The sequence below is a fragment of the Euprymna scolopes genome, chromosome 36, assembly GCF_053919585.1.
Source record: "Euprymna scolopes isolate OS-2025 chromosome 36, ASM5391958v1, whole genome shotgun sequence".
NCBI classification, from domain to species: domain Eukaryota; kingdom Metazoa; phylum Mollusca; class Cephalopoda; order Sepiida; family Sepiolidae; genus Euprymna; species Euprymna scolopes.
Window position 1 is genome coordinate 71,719,012 of NC_136517.1, and position 17,252 is coordinate 71,736,263.

At 28.7% G+C, this 17,252-nt stretch overlaps 1 protein-coding gene across 2 annotated transcripts in view; it reads right to left on the minus strand.

Annotated features, from left to right (window-relative positions):
- Nucleotides 1–16,563, minus strand: part of LOC145260225 (uncharacterized) — a 62,610-nt gene extending 46,047 nt beyond the window's left edge. The window contains exon 1 of one of the 2 annotated variants that reach the window (XM_080118051.1): nt 16,492–16,563. The gene's annotated coding sequence lies outside the window, so the exon portion shown is untranslated. Of the gene's footprint in view, nt 1–16,415 lie in introns of both variants that reach the window. The other variant, XM_080118052.1, reaches the window with a different exon arrangement.
- Nucleotides 16,564–17,252: the final 689 nt, after the last annotated feature.

Genomic DNA, 17,252 nt, shown 5'->3' on the forward strand with positions numbered 1-17,252 from the left:
GTGATATATAAAACTTTGGTGAGTAAATTAGTTATTTACTTTTTAATAGACACTTGAAAATGGGGGCGGGCGCGAATTAAAAAAAACGTTTGTCTTAAATATTATATTCAGTTTATTGGAAAGAGCATAAAATTTCACATTGACCCTGAAAATATCGTAAAAATAGAATCAATAGAAAAATTTTGATAAATTTTTAAAATTTAAAAATTGAAAAATATTGAGTTCGTAAAATTCATTACTGTTTAAAAAAAAATTTCTATAACTTTTAAAACAACTTTAATAGTTTATTTTGGAAGTATAATCCATAAAGAAAATAAACAACCCACTTTTAAAAGAGAAATTACGAGTTTTTTATATTTTATTCGCAGTTTCGTGTTAGGGGTGTCAAAAATTCTGATACACCTAAGTAGCGAGTGTCGGCTGCTGCAATGGTATCATTTGTCACTAAATTTTGGATTGAACTTAATCGTTATAAATCTATAATGAATTCATTTAAGACAATGTTTTAATCTCTATAAAATTACTAAATATAAATACATGTATATTCAAAACTTCAATACATGTATATTTGCTATGTGTTTTAAAACTAAAAATGACTTTCTAGACTTCAAGTTTCGAAGAGTCGCGAAGTATTTTCATTTTTTATTTGTTGACATATTTAAATGACTTGCTTACGAAGAAACCAAAATGGATTCCGATGGATTTGATTTCGTAATTAAATTATTATTTAAATAGTATTTTAAAAAAAAAATTAGTTGCATTTCACGCTATTGCGTTTAAAAAATTGAATAAATATTCAATAATGGTCAACAACTAAGATAATAATTTCATGTGTTACGATGGTGCGAGAAATACAAACACGTGAAGTTATCTTCTAATTTAGCTAATATAGAGAAGCTTCGTGAACGATTCTACGGGGAGGAGGAAAATGTTAGATGCCCCCCTGAATGCACGCACTATTATTTTTATTTCTAATGTACGGCTCAAGTTAGAATTTTTAAAAAGCTGTTTCGAATTATCGAGTACAAACTTATAAAAAGGATTCAGCTGTTTCACGATGTAAATCTAGGCATCGCTAAAAATTGGAAAAATAAGCTAGTAGTTGTTTTTAAAACGAATTAAAATCTATTAAAATGCATTATTCTTTAACATTTGTTTTTTGTTTCCCTGGAAAGATAAAAGCCTGATTTTTATCATATAAAAAAAAATAGAATAATATCATTTTTTTCTATTTTTAATAAAATTAAAAAAATTTAATTTTCCAAAACCACACCATTCACCGCCATTGTAGTCTTAATCGATAAAATATTTAAATATATTTTTAAGAGGTTTTTAAACCAAATCATTTTTTTTTCGTCTAAATAAGATTTAGGATAATTTGCTATGCAAAAATATCATAAGTACTTGAATTTCAAATAATTCCAACTTTTTATATCACTCTATGCATTTGCGTGGCGAAACTTTTAAAAATTAATGATAGTTTAAAATTAAGTACGGATAGGATTAAATAAACTATATTTAGCCATATATTTTTAACGTTTGCTTTGATGATTAAGTGAAAGGTTTAATTCTTTTTTTCATAACCAATCTATATATATATATATATAAAAATGTAATAAAACCGTTAAAAGTGAATAAAACCATATTTCTACGTTACCAATTTAATTGAAATTTTCAGAAAATCTATCTGTAAAGTCAATGAATGTTTGCATGTTATTAAAATAATTTTACATTGCGAATTATAAAAATATTGATTAAAATATAAATATTTTTCGAAGTCGTTTCTGCGAGACTGCCCAATAATATTTCTGGTAACTTCCGTTTCAACTACTCTCGAATTACAAGATAAGTAAAAAAAAAGTTACTCATGCAGACAGTGATCCGTGCTGAAATAATAACGTTATTATTAAAAAAGACCTTAACATAGGGAAGGGAGGGTGTTTTGTACCTATTCTGTACTTTAACCTTACAATTGAATAAAAACATATAAAACTTTAATTAAACGCGGAAATACGATTTAAAAAATAGCGCGGATCACTCTCTGTATTAGCACCGAAAAATGTTACTAAACATTTATTAATAATTTCTCACTTTTACAAACATTTGATTTTAAATTTCTTTTTAAATGACGACTTTTTTTTTTAATAGTATTTGCGGATGGGTATGTTGACCCCCCCCCCCCAATGGTGTTATTCTGAAAGCCGTTCTTAACATTTGTAGAGGTGGACCTAATGTAAAAAAATAAATAAATAAATAAATAAATAAAAAAACTAAATCATTTACTGATAACTTCTCACTTTTACAAATATTTTTTAATTTACATGCGCGGATGAACAAATTGTTGAATAATGCGAAAACAAAACGTTTTTGTAATAAATTTCGGGATAGTTTCTTTTGGTAAATATTTACATTTAGGTCCACCTTCACAATTTTCTTTTTTAAATGACGACTTTTATTGATAAATAAATTTACTTCTTCGCAACTTTCATTGATAAATAAATCTACTTCTCTGCAACGGGCACTGAACCCCTCCCCTTTTTTAAATAGTATTTTCGGGTGGGTATGCTGACAACAAATATCAGTTAAATTTTGCAAATAGCCCTCCCCCCCCTCCAAAAGTGGTGTTTATTCCGGAAGCTGTTCTTAAGATGAGGATGTTGGGGTGATTATAAGGTGGACCTAATCTAAAAATAAAACAAAAAAAAAATAAGACAAGTTAAATGATTAAAATAATTTCTCACTTTTACAAACATTTTTACATGCGCACGTAGCAACTATTTTTTATTAACTTTTTTAACTTTTTTATCTAAAAATTATTAAATTTCAATGAATAGAATAATAAATCATTTATCATTAATGTGTTATTGGTTTTGTGTTGAATGAAACTTTTTTTTCATTACAACAATAATGAACCAATTTAAATCTTCCAGCATGCGTTTAAGGGTGACGAAATTATCAATAAATCGTTTAGTTACTAAGATAACCTCAATAAATAAAAAAAATGTTACGTGCGCATGCATTAGCCTTGACTAGGGGGGGGTCTAAGGGAGCGAACATTAAATAATTATGCTGGTCGCCATGGAACTCAACGCCCAAGGAGTACATAAAGTGGCACTTATGCACTTATGTTATCGTGCTATTTTTTTAAATAGTATTTTCATGTTAAATTCAAATTTTACAAAATCTTTTTCTTTTATTAATTTGTTAGGTGAAAGTACGGATAACCTGGTCGGTTTCTAATGCGTGGAAAATCTAGCCCCCCCCCCCAAAAAGGGTTACTCTGGATAGTAACAAAAAATTAAAATTGCCTCAGTCTCGAAAGATTTCTTCTCTACTGAACGAGGAAAAAAACGGTGAAGTGTAGTTCACCTGTTTCTCTTCCCCTTTCTTAATATTTCTCTCTATCCATCTCTCCCTTTCCCTCTCTCAATCTATCTTTCTCTCTCTAACTCCCTCTATCTCTCTCCTTTCCTCTGTCTCATCCCTCTCTGTTTCTAACTCTCCCCTCTCTCTTTATCTATCAATCCCTTTATCTCTCTATCTCCTCTTTCTTTATTTTCATCTCACTTTCTCTTTTCTATCTATATATCTTCCTCTCTATCTGTCTATATCTAATCCCTCATCCTATTTTAGTCTCCTGAATTAATTACAGTGAATAAGGCATTGTCAAAACATGGATAAATCCTATTTTAGTCACCTAATTTACTGACTGTGAGAATAGAAGTTATTTGGAAATTACTGCTACCTTGAACAGCACCAGAAGTAACTGGTAAAACCTTTCTCATTAAATTGATTTTGGCAGCCATTTGGTAACAAAATGACATAGCCTTAGCCCTTGCTGCATGAGGAATACCTGAGACCTTGCTGCCAAGTAGAAGAATTATTTATTCTACTTTAAAACATTCAATTTTTCAAAAATCTCATGTTCGACATCTCCAAAATATCCAATATGGGGAAAATATTGCAGAAATGCAAACTTATTGTTTAGGATGAATGCACAATGGTACGCAAAAAATCACTTGAGGCTCTTGGTCAATCCTTGCAAGATTTGCGTGGCAATGTCAGACCATTTGGGAATGCAGTAATATTGCTTGCAGAAGATTTCAGACAAATGTTACCTGTTATTCTTCAATCAACATCAGCAGATGAAATAAATGCTTGCTTCAAATACTCTACTTTTTTGTTCCATGTGAAGACATTAAACTTAACTCAAAATATGCATGTCCAGTTGCAGACTGTTCGATCCGCACAAAATATTTTGTATCACTTGTGGGAAATTGGGTACGAAAAAGTGCCAGCTGATCAGAGTTAAGGGCAAAATTCTTTGACTTTTAACTTCTGTAATTTCTGTAATTTTATTTCATCAAAAGAACAGCTAGTTTAAAAGGTTTTTGCAGATATTCAAATTATAAGAATTCCACTTGACTGAGTGAATGAGCTATTCTTGCAGGTCAATACAAAGACGCCCATGAACTTAACGCTATTATTCAATGTAAAATTCCAAGTGAGGTAGTCAAATACAAATCCATCGACACTGTTGTGAAAGCAGATAAAATGGTTAATTATCCAACTGCTATATTTGCCAGGGATGCCACCGCATGTATTGTAACTGAAATTTGGTGTACTAATTATCATGTTGTGAAATATAAACCAATCCAAGCTTTGTTTTTTCACATGGACAATTTATGTTACGTATTCAAGAGTTACCAAACCAGAAATTCTCTATATCAGCTAAGAAAATGGAACAACAAAAACTGTGTACCCATGCAAAATGGAAAATTAAACCTATAAGAAACATGCTTTTTCTCATTTTGGAACTTTTTCCATTGCGCCAACTTGAGCCACAGCAACGCGTGGCAGGGTACAGCTAGTATATATATATATATATATATATATATATATATATTATTTTTTTATTTTTTTCTTATTTTTTTCTTGAAGCCTTAAGAGAAAAATGTTCAAGAAAATGTTTAACTGGAAAATTATTTTACCGAAAACTATTAGTAACCCCCCACTCCCACCAATAAATACAGTGGCTGATAGGAATTTCACATGTACTTTCACCTAACAATTTAATAAGAACAGGTATCGTAAAACTTTAATTAAACTTGAAAGTACTATTTAAGAATAACGCGGATTGATAAATGCACTAGCACCAAATAACATTTCACTGTGTTTCAATCTATGATATTTCATGAGAGGTACGTACACGTTAAAGCTTTTTGTTTATTTTTGTTTATCGCCACAAGTGCTAATTTTGATTTTCACCAATTTTCCTTTAAAAAAACAACTCAAACATTGGGAGAGGCACTTAAAACCATTTTAAAAAATAACGTTAACATAAGTGCATAAACACCAAATTTTTGTTTTGTTTTGCTTTGCCTTGCTTTCATTTTGTTTGTTTGTTAAATCCGGCAAAAAAAAAAGTAAAGTTAAAAAAAAAATACCGCAGGTATCGTAAAACTTTAATTAAACTTGAAAATAATATTTACCAATTTTCCTGTTAATAATTACATAAACTCCGGCAAAAAAAAAAATTCCATCCAAAACACACACACACACACACACACACACACACACACACACACACACACACACACACACACACACAATTCTTTACTTGTAAAAATAATGATGTCTTCCTCAATCGAACAACGTTCAACATCGGAGCCGATGCGCATTTCGCTAATAGGGTAGTACTTGTGTATGTCGGCCTAATATTTTTATTTGTATTTTCGATACTCTTGCATAATTTGACCTGAATTCTCGTGAATTCCCGTCAAGCATGGATCGGGCGAGACCGGCAATTATCGATGTCAATCGAGCGTCGTAACAGATGCAGACTAATGAAAATGAAGAAAAACGGGAAAAATAAAATGCAAATAATCAAAAAGAACAAAAAAACTACTTTGAAAAATGAATATATATATATATATATATATATATATATATATATATATATATATATATGGGTTTGTATTACTGTACACATAGATTCGAAAAAGTTGTCAAAAAACAAATATATAACAAATAAATGTTATCAAAGGCAAGATAAGTTACTTTTCTACTAAACTGGATATATTTTTTGTGTTTTTATTCAATGTAACATGTTTATTCAGCTCGAAAAACATGCAGTGTTTACCGATGTATTGGAAAATTGAAAATGGCGCCCAACTCTCTCTCTTTAACACGGTAAGTTCGGGAAAAGGTGTTATAAATAATAAACTAGACAAAATACTGTTAGAAATTCGCTCAATATATGTTACCGTGCCATAAGTTGACATATATTCGGTGGGTTTTTAATAGTATTTTGTCTAGTTTATTATTTATAACACCTTTTCCCAAACTTACCGTGTTAAAGAGGAAGTCAGACGCCATCTTGAATTTTCCAATACATCGGTAAACACTGCATGTTTTTCGAGCTGAATAAACATGTTACATTGAATAAAAACACAAAAAATATATCCAGTTTAGTAAAAAAGTAACTTATCTTGCCTTTGATAACATTTATTTGTTATATATTTGTTTTTTGACAACTTTTTCGAATCTGTGTACAGTATACAAACCCATATATATATATATATATATATATATATATATATATATATATATATATATATATATATATATATATATTGCAAAATATTTACCAACAGAAGTTTTTTTTTCTCCAAGAAAAGATTTTTTTTTTAACCGTATAATTGTTAGGTGTAAGTACAAGATTTTTTTTTTTCTTTTTTGTAACCATATTTTTTTTTTTTTTATTTTCAAGACTTGTTGTTCAGTCAAGTTTTTTTTTTTTGTAGCATTGCCCATTTGTATATCTCCAGGAGAAACCATCCTTTACACACGATCTTTTTTTAAAGCAAACATTAGGTACGGGCAAAAATGGACGGACAAAAAATGGGGGACCTAGTTTTGAAAGCCGATTTATCATAATGTTTATGTAGGTTTCCGACTACTTTTTGATTGTATTTCAAAGATTAAAGACTAAACTTAATTTCTAAAAAGAAAAAAAATATTTGTACACGTGAAAAAAAAAAACGTTATGAAAATGTTTTCACGGCGAGCTACCCAATTCAGCTAAATTTTGAAGTCAACTAAATTCATTGTAAAATATCCTTTAGTTTTCTGGGTCTATTTCAAAGTAAAGTCCTAAGATATTGAATTAAATAATTTAAAAAAAAACACCTTGTTTGTACAAAACAGAAATTAATTAGCCCAAAACCGAGTAATTCCAGCTTTCGCAAAACTCAACAAACTAAAATTTTGTAAACACGAAAATTACGAAGGCACAAAATTTCAGGCAGCCAAAAGACTGTGAAAATGATGTCATGTAATTAAAAGGGGAAAAGTTCTTTTTCCCCCAGTCGCATTCCCTTTTTGAACGTTTGTATTAATTTTTGCATTTTTTAATTTAATTATTTTTCTATGTTCCTGTTTTTACATCATTGTTTTTTTTTCTTAATTATTGTTCAATATTATATACAAAATATGTTACGCCGAAAGTTTCACATTCTTGCGAGCAAGGAAATTATTAAAATCTTGCATATAAAAATTATGCGAAACCCGTAATTTAAAAAGTAGAAATATTTTTTGCAATTATAATTTTTTTGTGTGAAAATATTAAATAAGCAGTGCTTAATTCAATGGTAATATCAGTAGTTCGAGAAATTCATTTTTCTGCGAGTTATATAGAATTCATTAATACGGATTTAGGGGCTTTTTTCGTAATGTTTCTATAAAAATTATTTTATTTCATTTTCAATGTCAATACAAAACGTCGTCAAACAAACAAACAAACAAAAAAAGAACGAAAGAAAAAAACACGCTGTAATGGTCGTGTGTGCGACTATTTATACTACCATAACATAACATTTAACTATCTGCTAAAACTATTACTACTACAACTACTCTTTATCTCTATAACAGCGTCACTGATTGCTTGCTAGAATTAAAGAGAGAAAGAGAGGTGAGCGAGGAAAAAGGCAGTATGTTTATATATATACTCTCTCTCTCTCTCTCTCTCTATATATATATATATATATATATATATATATATATATATATATATATAGTCATCGACATACAGTCCTGTTTCGTTGTATCACAACTCATCAGTGCCGCTAGACTAGCATCGCTCCCTAGCCAAGGATTGAACCTAGAACCGTCGTGTTGACAGTCGGCAGTTAGTTCTACCACTCGACCATGAAAGTGACGCCCGTAAATAACTCGTCGGAATGTCTATTTAAATGGACATCCGCCACCACTTTTATAGTGCTCAAATGGCCTGTTTGTAAACAAATAACGAGCTTATATATATATATATATATATATATATATATATATATATATATATATATAAACATACTGTCTTTTTTCCTCGCTCACCCCCTTTCTCTCTAGCAAGCAGTCAGTGACGCTGCTATAGAGATAAAGAGTAATAGTAGACTTAACAGACAGTTAAATGTTATGTTATGGTAGTATAAATAGTCCTCGGAAAACTCTTAAAAACCGATTTTGTAAAAATGATTTTTTTTAATCGATATTATATCAAATTATATAAAATAATATCTGAAATGAAACAGAAGAACATGGAGATTATTATTATTACTATTCGAAAGGAATTCGTTAAATATTTGACTAGGAAATTAAAAATTTGTTTTTTCAAGCAGAACCTACGGCGTCATTAGGCAATAGTAGTCTGCAAGTAACATTTTGTTGTCGAGCAGTCACTTGCTCGACTAATATATATATATATATTTGTTTCCTACATAACCCCCGAAGTTAAGCAAAAATGAGGCTTGCCAGTACCAAATGGGTGACCATTTTGAGAATGTTAAGCCTAGTATGTGTTGAAAACAACTCCAGCATCTAATATCTAATTATCGGCGTAACTGCTGATAAAAATGTATTTAGACAAAACATTTTTATTATTTCAAGGGTTACGTGAATCACATTTTTTACACCGTAACTGTTTAATTTTTTTCTTTTAATATTACAATAAGTTACCATTTTTAAAACCTAAAAACGTTTATTTCGGTTTAAAATTTTTAACAGTGCAGACTGTAAAATAACACAGTCTTTGCAACAGACCGGAAAGTTACGCGTTTTTATTTTTTTAATTATTTGCCGTTTTCATTAAAAATATTGTTTTCATTTTGTAAATTACAATTTATCGTTTTCATTTTAAAAGTTTTTTTTTTTTAACTTTCTCATTTTTAAAATGATTAATCTTTTTTAACTTTTATAATGATTTATTCTTTTCATTATTAAAATTATTATATTTATTGTTTTACCGATTTAATTTTTTAAAAATTGAGCGCTTTTATTTGTTAGATTATTTATCGTTTTCATGTTGTAAATTATTTATTATTTAAATTTTTTATTATAATTTTAATTTTTGAAAACTTATTTATAATTTTCATTTTTTAATTATTTATTATTTTCTTTTTTTTAAATTAATTATTTTAATTTTAAAAAATTCTTTGTCGTTTTCATTTTTTAAATTATCATTTTCTTTTTAAAATTTATTCATCATTTTTATTTTTAAAATTATTTATCCTTTTCATTTTTAAAATTACTTATCTTTTTCATTTTTAAAAATGATTTATCGTTTTCATTGTAAAACTTATTTAATTATTCATCATTTTCTTTTTTTAAATGATTTGTTTTCATTTTATAAAATTATTTACCGTTTCCATTTTATAAAATTATTTACCGTTTCCATTTTATAAAATTATTTACCGTTTCCATTTTATAAAATTATTTACCGTTTCCATTTTATAAAATTATTTACCGTTTCCATTTTATAAAATTATTTACCGTTTCCATTTTATAAAATTATTTACCGTTTCCATTTTATAAAATTATTTACCGTTTCCATTTTATAAAATTATTTACCGTTTCCATTTTATAAAATTATTTACCGTTTCCATTTTATAAAATTATTTACCGTTTCCATTTTATAAAATTATTTACCGTTTTCATTTTATAAAATTATTTGTAGTTTTCATTTTTTAAAAATTTGTTATCATATTCATATTTTAAATTAGTTATAATTTTAATTTTTTAAAAATAATTTCTAATAAGAAATAACACTACACTCGACCACAATTTGCTCAAAACTAGAAATGTCGTATGCATTTTTAAATTCCCTATAAGATAATGGGTTCCAAAAGCAACACATACATCGGCATGACTAGAACCAATATACTTCGCCAGTTAACATGTCACTAGAACGTTTCCATTTACCAAATCCTTGTAGCACACGACACACTCTAAAACGAATTTAGAAACATATTAATTAAAAACACCGCCATTTTAGCCGTCTCACATTGCGATCGGCATCTCCACATCATTGAATCCTACTCATTCGTATTAACAAACTGACCATTAATCAGACTCAATATGGGGGGGAAGGCATGCTTAAGTGTTTTAATGATTTTAAACGATTTTAATTGACTTTTCAATAAATTCAACAAGCACAAGTTTTAATTTTTCACTCGCCTGAAGACGACTCATGGAAGTCGAAACGTTCGCAACTATGGAAAATTTCTTTTTTACACTCGAACAGAACGTTCGAACATTGGCCCGTCAAAAGGAAAAAAATGATTTCTAGAAAAACAAACAGGATTATCCCTACTGTTCAACGAGACGTATATATATATATATATATATATATATATATATATATATATATATATATATATATATATATATATTTATTATTTTTTTAAAACATAATCTACGGACATGTATGTTTCGAGGCCCTACCCCTCTTCAGCGTAGCTTGACTGTTATTAAGAATCGAACCCCGGACCTTACATATTTCAGTCCAGCGTCTTAAATCTACATATATATATATATATATATATATATATATATATATATATATATATATATATATATATATATATATATATATAAGCTGAACGTGTGTGTGTCTGGTCACGAATAGGCTCCTATATGGTTGACTATTTTAAAAAATTGATTATATATAATGATAGATGTATTGAGGGTTAGGAATGGGTATGTTTGATCTTGCAGAACGGTGGTTCATAAAAATTGTTGGAAATAAGTATGGAAATAAAAAATGAAAAAAAAACGTTTGCAAGTGTTTTTGATATAGATGTACATAAGAATCCTTTGATAAGTATGTTTCAATTTAAATAGGGATGGTATAATAAAATTGTGGGGTCTGCGTTCGCGCTTGTACTCCATGGAAATATGGCACAAACTTTAACAAAGATTTTTCATATCTATCTGCGTAAGTATACTTTGATAATTATGTTTCAGTTTGAAGAAATATGGTTTAATGAAATTATTGGGTGTTCGTTCGCGCCTGACCTCCATAGAATGTAAATATGTCACAAAGTTTAACAAGGTTTTTTAAAAGGGGTGAAGGTCCACAATAACACCTTAACTTTAATTTTAATTCACGTTAGCTTTTATTTATTTTTTTGAGTTGAATCATATTGTGTCGAAAAATTCATCTCATAAATTCACGTTCTTATTAAAGTGAAAGCAAAAAAAAAAAAAAATCGGAACATTAGACAATTCTCGACACAAATTTTGCATAACTCTGTTTTTTTCCTTCTCCACTTGCACGTGGCACTCTTTCGAAAATAGATAAATAGATAAATAATAAAAAATAAGACGGTTACTTGTTATCGTGTCAAAAGAATGAAAAATCCTGCACACGTGACTACGTGTCTGTTTAAAAACATTTACATAACCTTTTTTTATTTATATATCTGTTTAAGCTTTTTTTTGTCAGTGTACTAGAAGGAATTCAGTTGATTACAACCCTTTCTGTGTGTTCTTTACATTACAATAGGACAACTCTGAATCCGACGGCACAATACTACACCGTTCAATACTGTAAAATTGAAACGAAACTGTTCTGCTTGAAAGGGCGCCATTTTCTTCTTATTAATATTTATATCGATTCTTTGCTTTAAAAAAACTAAAGTAATTACGTATTTATTTTTTACTATCCCATTTGCTGTGTTGGATTATTTTACTAAAGTAAGTAAAGCTTCATTATTTTTCAAAACTGTTTTTGTTTCTTTGTTTTTCGATATTTCGTCGATATTAATTAGTAAGAGTGTTTAGCAGAAAAGCCAACAAACGACTACCCGAAAAAATAAATATACAAGATATAAATGTTACCATAGTCAATAAAAGTTCAGTTCATGTTTTTTTTTGTTTTGAAATAGTTTTTAATGCTCTTTACTTGAAATAATTTCAACGAACCGAAATTAAAACGAAATTTAAGGCGATAACTACTTAAATGAATTTTTATATAAACTATACATGCCATAATCGAATATTCCTCAAGCACAAAATAACGGAAAACATTAAAATATGTTTATAAATATTCCTTACGTTGAGGGAACTCTCTAAAATTGTTAACACAGAATGCTTATGTGCCCCTCCTTCAAATTGAAAACGGGGCTCTCCATTTCAAAGTCGCTGCCATTTTGATTTTTTTAAAACCGATTCATGAATTGAAATTTTTTTTTTTTTTTTACTATTTACTTAAAAATACAAACCAATGAACTTTTCTACCATAAAAGTAACTTTTATTGACTATGGTAACATTTATTTCTTGTATATTTATATTATTATATATATAACATTTTCTCTTTGTAAGGAAACATCATTTTGTTGGTCACTCTTAGCTACGAATGGAAACAAAGTTGATATAAAAAATATATTTTCGCGAAAATTATCTTTACTTTGATCATATTTTGCTTAGGGTAAAATTTTTGAGTATCAAAACCTATCTCTTTACAACCCCCTCCTTTTCATAACCTATCATACTTTCATCAATCACAGTCCATTTTCTGTAGGCTGTTTTTGAACCCAGTCAACGACGGGTACTTTGCTAGTATATATATATATATATATATATATATATATATATATATATATATATATATATATATATATATATCTTCACCATAACACGTAGATGAAAAAAAGGAAAAAAACTCTCGGATCGGACTACCTATCCTTATGAGGCTATTTATTAGCAAAATATCGACAAATAAATAATAATTTTATCGTTGCATTCGACACTAAAGGGGTTTTCAAATTTTTCCATTTAAATTTTATTTAAAAAAATAAGTGTCTTCAAAAAGTGTATTTTTGACAAATATTCTCATGTAAAAATTATTTGTTTATAATTCTAAAAAGAAACAATCAATTTTAATATATAGTGTTCAGTCACCGGTAATTTCATTAATAGCCGCGTGGTGAATAATTTTTAAACCGACTTTAGAAAAAATATAGAACTTTAAAATATTTGAAAATACTCAATGAAAGATTTTATTTATTATTAAAAAGACATTTTGACAATTATTCTCATGTAAAAATTATTTGTTTATTATTTTAAAAACTAAAACAAAATTAAATTAAATTTTTAACCTTCCTGATAGAAAAATTTTCAACCTTCTTTATAAGAAAATAAACAGTTAAAAATATCAACATAATATTTGCTGTATTAGCAATAAATAGTATTGTTTCTTTAATTTATATTAACAATGTTATCAAACCTGATGAAACTACTTGAATACAGTTCTAATTAGCTACATGTTTAATTATTATCAAACGTTATGAAAGTAATTTAATTAATATTAACAATGTTACTAAACGTAAGAAAGTACTTGAATGCTGTTATAATTAAATACACGTTTAATTATTAACAAATAACATTACTTACTTTACTATATTTGGTTAGAATAAAAATTTTCCTTTCTAATGGCACGTATCCAAATTGAGAAAAAATAGGAAAAGAAAATGTACTTTGGGGCCTTTTTGGATAATTTCCCCGGTAATTTGGAACAACGCAAGAATACACCATGTTAGACAACAAACTGAAAACTAGACGAAACTGGTGCTGATAGCATAGACCATATGCCTACAAGTGGATCTGATAATGAGGTCACACTGTCATGTGCATCGACCGTCTTTACTCTCGGTAGCCAGGGTTTAATGCTATATATATATATATATATATATATATATATATATATATATATATATATATATCGCATTTACTTCTAAACTAATGTACCAATCATTATTTATTTTTTTAACTCATATACAAAGTAGCTAATATTGGCTCCATTTAATTTAAAGTTGTTCATGCAAAATACGCAAAGCGAAACTAGAATTCTAATGTAAGAATTCAGATATGATTGTGAAACTTTAGCAATATATATAAGATATCAATTATTAAATGTTCTCATATTTCAGTTTCTTTTGGACATTTCAAAAGGTTTTATAGGTGGTTATAATATAAGGAAAAACATTCCATTAAAAAATGTTAATACTTCAGATTTGTATAGAATTTCATCCATAGTAATTATTCAACAATTAAGCAAGATTCGTGTAAATTTCGTTTTAAGACCCTATATACCTTTAATTTTAGAGATTTTCATAGAAGTAAAATCATGTATTGGATGTTGATCACAATTGAAATGAGTATTCTAGACGTAAGGTTTGGTAGTGTTGTATCTTGTTAATCTTCGCAAGGAGAAATACATGTGGTGCAAAAAATTTCTGTGCAGAGAAATAATTTAATCTGCCTTTCGACGGGCATTCTTCTAGCATACTCAACATGTGCTACTACTGCTGCTACCACTACAACTACTACAAGGATGCTGCTGCTGATAATGCTGATAATAAAGACTATCTCTATCCAAAATGAAAGAAGAGGGTATAGAAAACTGCATGGATGATGGCATGAAAGAACTAGAAAAATGCGTAACACAAAATAGAGATTGGCTAAAAGCACCGTCCAAATAAACAATACAAAAAGCAGGGGAATGAGAAATAAAAATGCAAATTTTGAAAAGGAACAACTACATGGACAATTTATAAGAATGATCCCGAAAATGACGCTACTAAAAGGACACGTGAAAAGAGAAACAGAATTGCGATTGACAATGTAAACACAAAATCCAGGGAAACAGTAAATATAGACAATATAAAAAAATAAAATACGTTATAAGTGAATGCAACAAATTCCGCAAAAGTAATACAAAAACAGACATGACTCTGTTTGGAAGGTGATCCACTGAGAAGTATGCAGACGAAAGCACCTTGAATATTCAGATAAATAGTATAATCATAAACCAAAACCAGTATTGGCAAAGGAAATAGATAAAATCATATAGGAAATAAAAATGCAAACTCATTCAAGCAAGAATACCAGGTGTGTGATGGTAGATCAAAGAGGAAAAAAAAATGTGTTAAAAAGATTATATTTATTATTATTAAAAAATGTGCTATAAAGATTATACAACATGAAGGAAGCCTTTGTAATCCCAATAATTGTAGGACTACTCTGAACAGTTCTGAAAATTAGGGGAAAACAAACGATAAATTAGAACGGAAGTGAGGTTTAACACCAGTTAAAACACGACAATAATGAAAATAGCTAATAATAATGAGAATAGTTAAATATTAAGTAAATTATTTGAGTGTATAAACGAATAAGATAACAAGGCGACAACGAATAACCACATTTAAGTTGAAATCGAACACAACGGTCTAAACACGGCTAGAAATGTAAAAAGTATATTACACGAATTCAAGGGACAGAAACTGTCAGTGTATACATGTAAGAAAGATAACATAATCTAATAAATATTTAAAAAAAACGCGGTGAAACGCATAATAGTTGATAACCGACGAAATGTTTATGTGGAGGATGAAAATACTAAAGAAGAAGAGCACCATTCAGACCTCCACTGGAAGAGCAGGTAGAGTACCGGAATCCTATGGTTGATCCAAAGAAAGCCAACAGCATTTATCAGTGAGAACACAAAATTATTTGCAACTGCAATCGAAAAAAAAGTAGAGAGTACTTGAAATCTGAAGAGACTTGTAGCTACTCGGTCCTCAAGAAAAATTACTTGCTTGGCTAGTTCGCAATCACTCATTAGATAATTTCTAGTGAATATATTAAAAGGTTACTTGGGGGTCTGTTCAAATGGAATCTTTCGATTGATTAACCTAAAAAGGAGAAGGCAGAGTATACATTATGATGTCGATATCTTAGTTTGAATTTCACATACATTTAAAGGATTTGGATACTTGTTTATTAAATTATAAGAAATTATTTCAGATATATTATTTATTAACTAAGTGATCTTGTTTTTTTGATCCGCAAAAAACAAAACTCATAAAGTAAGCATACTCAACATTAGTTCAACATTAGTTCAAAGCGAATTATTTTTGCTTAAGAATATAATTTCTAATTAAAAAAATATGTGAATACATTCATCGTAGTTACTTGCTCTATCATGCTAATATAAAATACAGTGGTTTTTTTTCCACAAAATGTCAAAAGATTTTCTTATAAAACAGTAAAAGCTAGACAAAGATGGAACTTGACATACCCAGGTACTGTATCAATCCAACCCAAGAAGCTGGCATGCCGAAGTAAAACGTTTTTTCAAAAAAATCACAGCTTACCGTTTTTCGCTTAATAATTGAGAATTTCCCAGCTACGGAATTCTGACTGTTTTGTTTTAAGCTTCATCCAATAATGTGACCTGACTTACTGGTGACGCACTTTAAATATGGCGAATTCGACAAAAATAAATTAACAAGCTATCAGAATGTGAAAGCAGGGGTGTGGGGGGGTCACGAAAGGAGTGGTGTTAGTAGCCAGGTCAAAGGTTTCGTTGATAAAAACACAGTATCTTTAATAATAAATATTTAGATGACCTCTATCAAAGGTCACTTATTTTCCATTTAAAATTTTATTTTATTTATGCAAGAAAAAAATGGCCGTTCGTTTTAATTTCACTCAGGTAATTTGTTTTTACGATAAGCGATTTAAAAAAAAATTACATTTGCATTTATGAAGATCAAGAACGATTCAAGGATAAGAGTTAATGAGACGGGTCAGTAGCATATGAGGAACACTATGATAGTACTAAAATTGATTACTTTGATTAGTTCATGATAAGAATTTGTTGCAATTGGACTTGAGAATGACCAAGTTGTAATCAGCAGGAAAGTTGTGTCGCGATAATTTCTCTTTTGTGATAAAGGGATTATAAGGAAGAGAAAAGATCAGTCTCCACTAAATTGCTAAGTTGGATTTGAACGACGAAGTTAGTACTCCTGTGAATGTGTGAGATTATATATATATATATATATATATATATATATATATATATATATATATATATATATATAGAAAGAGACGGGGCAATGTCTCTTATTCG